Here is a 13,551-nt window from a genome sequence, read left to right on the forward strand (position 1 = left end):
TAGCCTGGTTCTGAACTCCACCCCCACTCCGTGTGTGTGTGTGTGTGTGTGTGTGTGTGTGTGTGTGTGTATGAATGGGGGATGCTATGTGTCTTCTTCTCTAGCTTTATATCTTGTCTTTCTTTCTTTCTTTCTTTCTTTCTTCTTTCCTTTTTTTTTTTAGACAAGAATTTTTGTCTGTACTTCACAGAACAGATAGATGTCTGACTGATGAATTCCCAGAATCCTCCTATCTCTACCTACCAGTGCTGGGATTATAGGTATGTGTTGCCACACCCAGATTTTTATGTGGTTGCTAGGGATCTGAATTCAGATCCCCCCCTGCTTGAATCACATTAGAAGCACCTTACAGACTGAGCCCTGTTTCTCACTGCCTAACAGACCTCTTCTTTCTTACTGAGAAACTGTTACTTTAAAATGGAACCAAAGGAGCCAGAAAATTTTTGAGTAAATTAGTTTTCACCATTATAGTCATCACTGGTATGTATGTGTCTGTATGTGTGTGTGTAGGTGATGTATGTGTGTCCATGTGGGATGTGGGATGCATATGTGTGTGTGTAATATGTATGGTAATGTGTGGTGATTGTGTGGTGTGGTGTGTGTGTGTACTCTTGCACAAAGGTGCACTAATGCATAAGTGCACATTTAGTGCTTAAAGGACATGCTTTGGGAGCCAGTCAGTTCTTAGGTTTTATTTTATTCTCCATTGCCTTTGCTGCTTCACCATTTACCCCATGAGAGCTGGTCTGCAAACTGCTGGGTGATTCTTTGTCTACATTATTTTTCATCATCTTGACCATAAGAACACTGAGATTACAGATGTACAGTGCTGTGTCACACTTTTCAGGTGGTTCAGCTCCTCAGGCTTGCATGTCCGGTACTTTTATGTTTGAACCATCATTATGAGCAGGAGTTCTATACGGTATTGACATTTGTTTATTTGGTCGCTTGTGATTTTACCCTGCATTATGGGATCAGTATTACTGCATTCTCTAACTACTTTTGTCCTTTTCTCCTCATATGAAATGTGTATTTTCTGAAGTTAGAGGTTAGAACAACTAATAGTTACAAGTAATCTTTAATTTACCAAGAATCTCTTAATGTTTTATTCTTTAGTCCTAACAAAAATCTTATGAATACCTTTGCTTATACTGCACAGTGGTTTGAAAGACGTAAGAATCTGGCTTAGAGCTGATGTGAAGGCCCAGTGGCTAAGAGTGCTTGCTGTTCTTGCAAAGGACCTGGGTTCAGTTCCCAGCACCCACCTTACAACCATCTTTAACCCCAGCTCCAGGGGATGCAGTGCCCTCTTCTCACTTCTGTGAGTACCAGGCATGCACACAGGACATATAGAGATGCAAATAAAATGCTCATAAACATAAGATAAAAATAATAATTTTAAAGAAAATTTTTAGAGCAAGCATGTATTATCAAGATGGTTCCACTCTCAGTTTCTTTCTCAGCTACATGATGGGTACAAAAGCCTCCAACTCTAACCTGACAAACATATTCCAAAGAGCAAATATTAAAAAGGACTTAATTGTAAGTAGAAGATGAAATTAGGTTTATCATACTTGATGAGCAAGACAGGCTTACAACTAAAAACACAGGATTGTCATTTGTATATAGAAATAACTGAAGGAAGCCATCATAGGAAAAAAGAAACTTTATTGTACATCCTAGCTCCATAGGTCAAAGTTGATTACCCTCATATTTGATGGCCTCTTATTGTAATAGAAGAGTGTGAGATATATAGAATATCACATAGCAAGAGAAAAGGGAGTCTGTAAGTCTGTGTGCCTCTGACCATAAAGCCAGCAAGCTTCGCTCATGAGTGCTTGGCTCTGGTGACTTTAATTCCAATAAGTTGCCAAGGCCACCGTCAAACAGCATAGTAGGATTGTATTTCGTTCGTTTAATATCGTTGTGGGGCCGGGCGGTGGTGGCGCATGCCTTTAATCCCAGCACTTGGGAGGCAGAGGCAGGCGGATTTCTGAGTTCGAGGCCAGCCTGGTCTACAGAGTGAGTTCCAGGACAGCCAGGGCTATACAGAGAAACCCTGTCTCGAAAAACAAAACAAAACAAAACAAAAAACAAAAAACCAACCAAACAAAAAAATAATAATATCGTTGTGGGACTGAACTGTGTATGAGTTAGAAAAACACAGCAGATTGAAACCACAGCACAGCTTCTCCAAGCAAGGTGTTAGTTAATCTCACATATATTGTGGGTGTTGGAATAGGCAGTGCTTTAATTATCTCTGTCTGATATGAGTGGAGGGAGGGATCGTGAGCAACTCCATCAAAGACAGGATCCCATGACTCCCAGGCTGCTAGGGCTGTGTATCCTGCCCTTTCCAAGAACATATCTCATTTCTTCACTGATAAGGCCTTCACCACAAAATGTTCAAGGTCTATGACTTTAAGAACAAAGCCTTTTGATGCCAAGTCATTGCTACTGATGGGATTGAATAGACAAAGCTTCTTAGTGTGCTAGCCTTGGTAGCCAGGACAGCTTGTACAGATTTGTTCAGCATATGCATGTATCTACAATTACACAACTGCAATGATTTATTAGCATATTAGGCAACCCCTGTGTATGTTAGTACAGAATAAATCTCAAAAAAAAATACATCACACAGAACCTTGGTATTTAATCAGGTTTTGAATAAAGAAACCAGTGTTAATCTACTGTACATCTCCATACTCATGTCTATTGTGACCATTAACTTTAACATAGCAATACTAGACCTTCTCAATGGCATAGTTGAGAATTCCTTGCAGCTGTGTCTGAATTTGGAATATAATGGAACTCCCAAATAGTCATGTTGCAACCATTTATGATATCCCTGCTTCATTGAGACAGTTCTGAAATGCAGTTTCTAAAGGACTCTCCTTAAGCCAAACTGATGCCATAGTTCAAGGAATCAAAGAAGCTTCAAAAGCACAGTGAGCTATACACAGTTGCCTAGTGTGGCTGTCCATAGTCTATTCTTTTGGGGTTTTGTTGTTGTTGTTGTTTTTGCTTTTTTTTTTTTTTTTCCGAGACAGAGTTTCTCTGCCATAGTCTAATCTTAATAACACACTTTCGTAGGGTGAATCACGAGAAAAGAGGTGATTTGGGGAGTCACTATTCCAATCAAAGCTTGGGGACCACATTTGGTGATTGTCTTCTTTTAAAAATACCATTTTAAAATTCTTTAAAATTTTAATTTAAAAAGTTTATGTGGGGGTTGGGGATTTAGCTCAGTGGTAGAGTGCTTGCCTAGCAAGTGCAAGGCCCTGGGTTTGGTCCTCAACTCTAAACAAAAACAAACAAAGTTTATGTGTACAGGTATTTACCTGTATGTATGCCTGTGCATCACATTTGTATTTAGAGTCCAAAGAAGACAGAAGAAAGGATCAGATACCTTGGAACTGAATTGTGAGCTGCCATGTGGGTGATGGGATTTGAACCCTTGGCCTCTGGAAGAGCAACCAGGGTTCCTAAAAGCTGAACCATCTTTCTGGCCTGTGAATGCTTTCTTGGTGGCAGATAGTTGCTATAAAATGTTACATGCTAGCAAATGGAAGGAGGGACTGAAGAGATATATCAGTCATTAAGAGCTCTTGCTGCTCTTGCAGAGGACCCAGTGCCCATCATTCATATCTGGCAGCTCACAACTGCCTGGAGCTCCAGAGCTAGAGAATCTGAGATCATGTTTCCCAGGGTCACCTGTACTCACATAGCATACAGTCACATGCATACATGTATGAAGAAAGCTGGGAGCAGGCAAGGTGGTCTTGGACAGGAAAGACATCAACTGGTGGTATAGTGCCAAATGGTCATCTATGAAAACATAAATCCAAAAGCAGTATACAGAGAAAATTATATTTAACAATATATATGTCTATGTATATACATATATGCATGTAGCAGCAATTAGTTAAAAAGAGGGGCCCTAAATTGGAAGGACTCTATGTCAGGGGTATAGCAGGATATGGAGGGAAGAAAAATATTGTGATTACATTATGATATCACAACTCTAACTAAAAACAGAAAAATAAATTGTGTGCCTTAGTTAGTCCATTGAGTGTGTGGTCCTTTAGGCTCTCTGCGTCTTTTTTAAACCACTGAGATTCAACTTAGTCAATCGTAATCAACTCCCCAAAGCCTTGTCTGTAAACACTAGAGTTAGACAAATTTTCTGTCTTCCTCCCACTCCTTCCTGTTCTTCTGTCTTCTCCTCTCCATTCCCCTTCCCTCCTCTTCCTTCCCTTATTCCCCTCTCCTCCTCTTAGTCCTCCTTCTTCTAGATTAAACTTTAATTCCAGAAGCCTTGAGGCTATTCACACCGTGACACCTGAAGTGGCTCCCTGTCATTTTGTGTTCATATGTGCAAATCAATCCAGCAATATCCTGGCTATAATACAAAATTTAGGATACATTCTTCCATATCCTGCCAAAATTGTCAGTAAATAAATATAATTCTCTTTATAGATTAAAAGTTATATTTGGTGCCAAGTGTGGTGACATATTACTTTGATCTTGACATCTTGGAGGTTGAGAGTAGAGGCTTTCTCTGAGTTCAAAGTCTATATAATGATAATAACTTATTTTTAAAACTATATCATCTTTAATTTTTTAATGTTTAGAAGAAAATTTAAACATTTACTTATTGTGTGTATTTTTCTTTCATTGTGCATTTGTCTGACCCTGTCTCTCTGTCTCTCTGTCTCCCTCTCTCTCTCTCTCTCTCTCTCTCTCTCTCTCTCTCTCTCTCTCTCTCTGTGTGTGTGTGTGTGTGTGTGTGTGTGTGTGAGTGTGCTTGTCATGATGCCTATGTGGAGGTCGGAGGACAGCTTGTGCAGGTTAGTTTTCTCATGCCACCATATTCCAAGACTGGAAATTGGAACTCTATGCTTGGAGACCAGAGTCTTTACCTGCTGAGGTATCTCACCCACACTTATTATATCATCTTTAAATGAATCCACATCAGGGTTTGTGAGCAGTAACCAGATGAGAAGCTTAAACTACAGTTTATCATAGAGACACTTCTGAGGTCAGATCGTCACAGGAACACTCCTGAGCTCACACAATGATGGGAACACTCTTCAGGTCACATAATGATGGGAACACTCCTGAGCTCACATCGTCATGGGGACACTCCTCAGGTCATTTAATCTTTGGGACACTCCTGACTCAGTCATTTACTTTAAATTAGTTTAGAATGGCATAAAGATGTGAAAAAATAAACTTAACCCCATGCCAACTTTTATAAAATATTAATTTCAAAACTATGTAAAACCAATCATACAAATGAAGTAATACATTTTCATATACAAATATCAATTTTATCTAAGAGTGTCCTAAGTTAATGATGCTTCATAGACTACTAAGATATTTTTATAAGAGGATTATTTTCAACTTAGAATCAGTGCATTAATATTTCTAGTAAAAAAAATTCTTTAAAATGCTTTTCTGTTATTTGAGTATATCTTGAGAACTCTCCACTGATTCTTGTCTCTCCAAGAAGACACTGAAGACAGGAAAGGAGCATTTGTTCAGTCTCTATCATTTTTCATGAGTGGCACTTAGTAGCACAACTAAGGAACTCATAAATCAATGGCTTATTTTACCCAATTATTAAATACAAATATTTCCAGAAAATACAATTTGAGACAAGAAAACTTATCTTTATTAACCAAACAGTTCTGAATTTAATTTAAATGGAACTTTAGAGGTGTGTGGTTTGAATAGATTTGGCCCCCATAGAGAAATATGAATGAATGTTTGGCCACATAGGAGTGGGACTATTAGGAGGTGTGGCCTTGTTGGAGGAAGTGTGTCACTATGGAGGCAGTCTTTGGGCATATGCTCTGCCTAATAAGGAAGATAGTCTTCTTGCTGCCTTCAGAACAAGATGTAGAACTCTGTTCCTCCAGTACTAAGTCTATTCAATGCTTTTCTTCCCACTATAATGATAATGGACTGAACTTCTGGAATTGTAAGCCAGCCCCAATCAAATGCCTTTATAAGAGTTGCCTTGGTCATGGTGTCTCTTCACAGTAATAAAAGCTTAACTAATAAAAGAGGCTTGAGGTCAGAGAGCAACAGATCTGGCTTGAAACCTACCCAGGTTTAACTATAGAATGTACCTGAATTTTTGCTTGAGAAGGCCATTGGGACTGGATGAAATCTTGAGGGTGTGTGAAAGCTCTAACTGCCTCCAACCCTCTCAAGTGTTAAATGAAATCAAGCTGAGATTGGGGTTTGGCCAGAGATGTGTTTGTGCATGTGCACGACTGTGTATGCATCCTTGGATGCTTCCACCAATGTTTACCCAGTAGAAAAGATGGTTTTATAGACAGAACCAACTTTACTTGGTGAAGTGGCTGACTTAGTATCTGCAACACTGGACTGAGAGTAAGCTCCTGTGTGTCTTATAGGAGAAGCTTCAGCAGCACTGTCTCCAGAGGTGGGAGTTGGGGGATGAGTGGGAACAATTCTCTTCTAGTTCATATGGCAGATGAGCAAGGAAGAGAAAGCAGCCCATCTGTCCAAGCAAGGGGCTCAGTGTCCTCCCCTGCTGGCTTGGCTGGAAGCAAGGGGCTTAATGGTCTTCTGTGCTAGTCCAGCAGGGAAAAGGACAGTGAGGTCCTCAACAAGAAAAAAAAATGTAAACCTTGAGGAAACAGTATGGTAACTGAACTACTTAGAAGCTAAACAACTTTGACTTTTTGAGACTTGGTAAAGAAGAAACCAATGGGAATGAAAAGGAACTGAGAAGAGAGGAAAGTAGTGGGAACCATGGTCAATGTTCTTGAAAACCTAGATTCGACATTAAATGAGCATTTCACTTCAAGGAATAAAACATGAGAGAGGAACGAATCAGAGAATCTCAGTGGGGGAATGACTTGAAGTAAGTCTCCTATATATGTACCCTGTCAACAAACCCCCAATATTTCCAACACAACTGACTTTCCAAAGAACCCTTGTGTTTTCACTTCAGGAGGCAGAGAATAGGGAGAAAGAGATGTGCAGCTATTAACACTGAAAGGCTCTTCCTCCACCCAGTGACCAACTTTGTCCAACTAGGCCCCATCTTCTGAAGATTTCCCAAAACAGGTCTTCAAACATGTGCCTGAGGAATACATTTCAATTCTACTACTGACTATCATACCACAAAAATTGACTTTGTGAGCTTCCTGGAACTAATGGAAACATCTTTGACATGTTACAAGATAAGAAAAAGCAGGCCAGATGAAACAGTATTGTCAAAGGTGTTTTAAGAAAGGCTACTTTTCTGTAGACTGATTTATTCTATTTCCTGAAATAAAGTGTGATAAGTAGGGTTCTCTTCTTTATGAGGCCCAGGTCTTTGACAAAGCTAATGAGAGCTGTAAATCCCTCCCAAAATCAATGTGCAAGCGATTTAAAACTTATATACAGTATGTAATTACTAACCGTTCCTACAGGCAAGGCACCACTATTAATGTTGGATGGCTCTGCAGTTTTGTGAGAGAGGAGAGGGCACAGACTTAATGGTATGGCAATACATAAGGGAAAGGCTGCTGTGGAAGCATGCCTTTGACCCTTACGTGGCAGGAAATAAATCGATGTGTAACATACAAAATATTTTCTAGGAAGAATTGGTGTAGAGATTACCAAGTTTCCCCTCATGTATAGTTTCTAGCTTTGCGAAGGCCTACCCAGGACTCTGAAGGGAGGTTAGAGCTATGCTCAGCTATCGACTTCCCTTGCCTACTTTTGATAGACATTGCTAATCCACCCACAGAGGATGCATATGGTCTTGATTACCTTGCCCACCAATGCTCTGGGAAGGCACCCGGAATCTGGATTCATCGAAGTTGGACTTCTGCAATTTCTTGGATGACACAATTGAAACAGAAGCTCAAGGGGGGTTAGGATATGAATCTACCTGGGTGGCAGCTTATTTGTGTGTCAAACAACCATTCTCTCCCTAGGTTGTAGTACAGTCTAGCTGGAGACTTTGGAAAAAGAACCTGAGTCTATTAGCTCAGCCCAAGTTCCACTTGGAACAAGCTGCCTGTCATAAGAGATCATACCTAAAGACTGTCTTTCAGGGGCAGGATGTGTGAAGGCAGAAGGATGGGCAAGCGTTACCCTGGACTTGGTCCTAAGCTACTCTGGATGGATTCTGAGGGTCAGTATTAAAGTGGGTGTTATAGTTTTCATCTGCACTGTCTCATGTAACCTAATGATGTGAGTACTTGGTGCCTACCTTGTGGTACTAGTTTGGAGGCCGTGGAGTCTTTAGGAAGTAGGGCATGGCTGTCAGGAGTTAAGTTCCCAGGAGAGGACCTTTGAAGATTATACCCAAATTCAATTCCAGCCACAGGCTCTCCTTTCTGATTGTGAGGAGCCACCTCCACACCCTGTCACCACCATGGGCTCCTCTGTATTGTCCCTACTGTGATGAATTCTTCCGTCTCTGCCAGGGTGCCTGTCAGGTATTTTATCGCATCAATGACAAAAGTAACTACTACATAAACACATCTATCTAAGGGCCTGGGCCTCTTTTTCCAGCTATGCCACATTCTACTTAAAATTTGAATTAAATTTATTTGTAACTGGCATGAAGATTAAAAAGTATTCGTATATATATAGGCATAGTGGTGTTTTGAAATTGTACTAACAATGCAATGGCTTAAATGTTGCTAAACTCACCTCACCAAACCTTTGCAATTTTATAATGAATATTTTCAAGGACCCATCTCCCAGCTTTACTGTGAAATGTGCAGTTTGTTACTGTCAGCTATAGTCACTCTCATGTACAATTCCAGAATGTTCTACTCCTGTAGGACTCCTGCTTACCACCCATTGCTCAACTGCCTGTGATCACCTATTCCTTCTACTCTTCCTAGTCTATGTCTATCACAATTTTACATCCAACTTCTATGTGGCCTACATATTATATTCTAAACACAAGTGCCATCATGTGGCATTTGTCTTTCTGTGTCTGCTTAGTTCATTTAACAAAATGAACTTCCTTTCTACCTACTTTGTTGTAGACAATATAATTTTGACTTTTATGGCTGAATAGTACTCCACTGTATTTTTTTAAACCATGTCTTTTTAACCTATTTATCTGTTGACAGACACATAGGACAATTCTTTTTCACTATTTTGACTAGCACTTCAATATGAGAGTAGTATTATCTTTTCAACATATTGATTCCCCCCTCTTTCTCTTCCCTTCTCTCTCTCTTTCTCACATGCACACACACACTAGAGAGACGGGGGGAGGAAGAGAGAGAGGGAGAGAGAGAAGGAGAAGAAGAGAGAGAGGAGTGTAGTGAGATATTGGAGATATGATAGTTCTAGCTTTAATTTTTATGGATCCATTGCAAGTTTCCCACAATGACTATTTACCATTACTCTTTATCTCACTTGTTCCTCTATCTTATTTCTTAATTATTCAGAGCTGCGGCAGAGACTGTTGCGGTATGTTAGAATTCCCATAGGCAAGAGAATATGAACTATAGAAAACACAAGTCATTGACGGTTATTGCTCCGCTCTACCGGAAAGCAGGGTTTAGTTGAGTTATTCAGAATCCTAGGTCTACATGGGTTTTTCAGGAGCTATCTGAGTAGAATACTATTACTTAGGGTATGTCTCACTGCTGACTCCTTTTTCTCCCAAGGGCAACATCAATACAGCCCTAAGAGTCTTGAAGTAAATACTGCATTCTCCTCTCTTTAAAAAGTGCCTGTCTGTCTCAAAATAGTCACTTATCACAGACTCAAGAGGAAGACTCATAAGTATGATGAAAATTAAAATCACATGTTTAAGTTGTCGACATTCCATACTTATTTACCCAATTAGTGTAAAGAATGGATTCAATTATTCTTTAGAAATTCTAGAAATACACGGAGTATGTTAACGTTTGATTTTGTTTTATTTCTTAAAGAAGGCTACTGAAGTACACACTACTGTATTTTCTAGTCCCCAAAATGAGTGTATTAGTTACTTTTTTTATGGTCATAAAACACCATAGCCAAAAACAACTTATGGAAGCAGCAGCAGCTTAATTTGGCTTCTCGTTCCAGAGGGGGAATCTGTGATGGTAAAAAGCACAGCAGAGGTGGCCAGAGCAGAAAGCTTTGAAATTACATTTCCACTCAGTAGCCAGAAGCAGAGAACAAGCTAGAAGTGGGAAGAGACTATAAACTCTTATAGCCTGAACCCAGTGACACATTTCTTCCAGCTCAGGCCTTCAACATTTTAAAGGCTCAATAACCTTTCCAAACAGTGCCATCAGCTAGGGACTACAAATTTAAATACCTAAGTGTATATGGATATTTCTCATTCAGACCATAACAGTGAGTATGGGTGGAGATGGGAAAGCTAGAAAATTATGCACATATTTTTGCTTTTATTTTTACATTTTGGCTTTCTAATTTATCTTTAGAGCTGTGATGGAAAACCCAACTTATTGAAATACTGTGAAAACCTTAATGCACAGTGATATATTTAAAAAATATTAAGAATCTTTGATATATAGGAGCATATATTATTTTCTTTAAAGTAAATACATTTCTATTCAATCCAGTTGGAGATCTCAATTATAAATACTGTATTTTGGCCACCTTCTGGATGCTAGGGTACAGAGAGCATTTGTGAGAGCAGAATTAGAAAGGAACGGGTTGGCCTGTTGGAGCATTTGGTGTTGAACTTTGGCTTTTTGAAGCCAGGATTTTGAAATGCATTGTGATTCCCAGCCATTAGACTGTATCGTTCATGTAGGTAAGCTTGGAAACAAGACCGAATTAGAACTGGCTTTTGGCTAATACGGATCACTCCGACGTATGTATGTTGCTTGACACCCTTCTGGCTTTGCTTTCATTGAATTTAAAGATCCCGAGATGCTGCTGATGCTGTCTCAAGCTGGATGGAGGAACACTATGTGGCTGTGTGTAAGAGTGAAACTGTCAAATGGTGAAAAATGAAGTTGAAATCCTGGCCTGCCACCCTCAGAGGTCATTGCCCTCCTCAAGATTATGGTAGGAGGAGTCCTTTACCTCTGCACAGATATCCAAGAAGAAGCTTCTCTTGAAGCAGGTCACTTTCTAGAGATAGGAGAAGAGAAAGGTCTGTGTCTCCTGAGAGACATCACAAGCCCTCTCAATCCTTCTGTAGGTCTTATAGCTGATCTGGGTCAAATGAAAGAAAGTAGAAGACCAATTTGCAAAAGAAACGGTGTACAGGAAGTGACTTCATTTGATAGGAGTGTGTACAGAAAGTTAAAGTTTTGTTTAAGACTTCATATATTTGGTGCACTTTTAAGATATTTTAGCTCTTCAAATTTGTTTTGTTTTTTGAAACAGTGACACACATAATGATGCAATTCTTTATGGCTTCAAATCGATCATATGATGAGTGTAATATCAAGAATTGTTACTTTACAATGTTTCTTTAAGTAAGATTGAATTTGCTTGGAACTTTATAAACATAGTTTTTTCATAGACTGAAATAAAACTAGATTCTGCCCAGTTAAAATGTGATATGCTAATGATATCGGAACAACTGGCAGAAATTGAATAAAACTGTAGTTCCTCTAGTAGCAGGGATATTGTGAAGCTGTGGGAATAATAATAAGCAGTCTTTAAGAGCTGTTGTGAACACAAGCCAGCAGGCAAAGGGTAGGAACAGCACTCGGAAGGCTTGTGAAGAGTTTCCTTCCGGGTTGCAATATATGGTTGCATAGCTGTTGGTAACATTCTTATTTGGCAGTATCTAAGATACCAGTGTCTATCACTTTAAGGGTGCATTATAGAGCTGAAATTTTGAGTTTCTTGGCAACATTTTTCTTTTTTCTCTTTTCTTTTTATGCTGTCATTTAAAATATGTTTGTGAGAATCCTTGGGATTAAAGTTTTGGTTACAAATTGTTTAAAAAATATTTTATTCTTAGGTTGGGAGTATAGTGTAACGGTAGAGCACTACCTAATTTGTGTTTGATTGCAAGTGACATAGAAAATTAGTTGTAAGGACATGTATTGGAGACAAATGACAATTTGCAAGTGAATTAATGTGTTCACTCTTATATGTGATGAAGAACTTACAAAGGGCTGTTCGTTCACTTGCTTCATCAGAGTGTCCTTCTTTCCTCTTGACTCAGAAACACCCAGCCCAAGGGGAGAAGATCACAACATCTCAAAGGTTTGTTTCTGTGCATTTATGTCAGGTGAATTTCCTACTGCATTCCAAGCAATGCTTGCAGCAGTCAGGATATACTATGAAGCCTCTTACAAATGCAGTATTAAAAACCAAAGGAACGAGGATGCAAACCCTTTTAAGTCTTTGGAATCTGATCTGGCTTGACACATCAATGACAATCACTCTCTCAATCTACAGCTATCAATATTGATTCTTGGAGCCAATGGATTCATTTTCCACCAGTCAAAGACCCATTTCATCGTTTACAGGTGCCCTTGTAAAATACTGGCCAGGCTGGAATATTTCAGATAACACAGATTTTCCCAACAGATATTGAGGTTTATCGTCTCTCATAAAAATGAGTAAAATTGAAGATGATTTAGCAACTGTCATATGTGTTGTTCTATAAATCCTGTCAGTTTATATTTCCTGAACTTCCTTCTACACATAGACATATATTTAGTGTCAAAAAGGCAGTGTGTGGTATTGCAGACACAGAGTCAGTTTCTAATATCTCACCCTCAACCCCCATTCAACATGTACCTGGGAAGAATTTATGTAACTGGACTTATGTAATTGAAACTTCTTTTCAGTAGCCTTGAACTGGTCATCACTTTCAATCTTGGCTGTATCAACTTCTCAGAGATGCCAGGTATGGGCCTTTCCCTTTCATCAGCCCTCTGCTTTTATGGTACTTCCATTTCATTCCATGAGTAGGCATATATCTGGGCAGGGGTGCAAGGCCCCAGCTACATTCAGTGTGATGTTCTTAGCAATCCTTTTGCTGTGATCTCTTAAAGGGCTATGCTAAAGAAACAGGCACAATGAGAATGAAAATGCTTTACTTGTTGCCTTGAATTCATTCTACTTGCTAGTGTACCTCAAGCTCATCTCTTCTGCCTGGTAATACCTGTTGTCCCAGACACAATTGCTCTGGGCTGGTCAATCTGGTCCTGATGCACCATCTAGTTCTTTACTAAGTAGACCAGATGCTTTAACTTCTCTTAGAAGAGGTGCATACAAACAGCCTGTGATACACATGTGACCTTATATGCAAATGGAGAAAGGCAAAAGGAGATTCGAGTAAGAAAGAGAAGGTAATGAAGGAGAAGTAAAAAGGCAGATAGAGAAAGAAGGAAAAGGATGGAGGACTAGAGGAAGATGGGCAAAGGAAGAGAATGAAGGAAGGAGAAGGAAGGAAGTGGATGAGAGAATAAAAGGGGATGGAAGATGAAGGAGAAAGATAGAGAGAGGGAAATAGAGTAGGATTGAGGAGAATGGAGGAGTGAAGTGGGTCGTTTGTGCCATCGAATTTCCTAGGCAAGTGGAGGGGCTTCTCCCAGTGTCAAAAAGCAAAGACAGGATCTG

General features: G+C 39.5%; 1 pseudogene; it reads left to right on the plus strand.

The window, feature by feature from the left end:
• The first annotated feature begins 10,728 nt into the window (after positions 1-10,728).
• Positions 10,729-11,201, plus strand: LOC143438396 (serine/arginine-rich splicing factor 3 pseudogene; annotated as a pseudogene).
• The last annotated feature ends 2,350 nt before the right edge of the window (positions 11,202-13,551 follow it).

The sequence above is a fragment of the Arvicanthis niloticus genome, chromosome 25 (genome assembly GCF_011762505.2).
Source record: "Arvicanthis niloticus isolate mArvNil1 chromosome 25, mArvNil1.pat.X, whole genome shotgun sequence".
NCBI classification, from domain to species: domain Eukaryota; kingdom Metazoa; phylum Chordata; class Mammalia; order Rodentia; family Muridae; genus Arvicanthis; species Arvicanthis niloticus.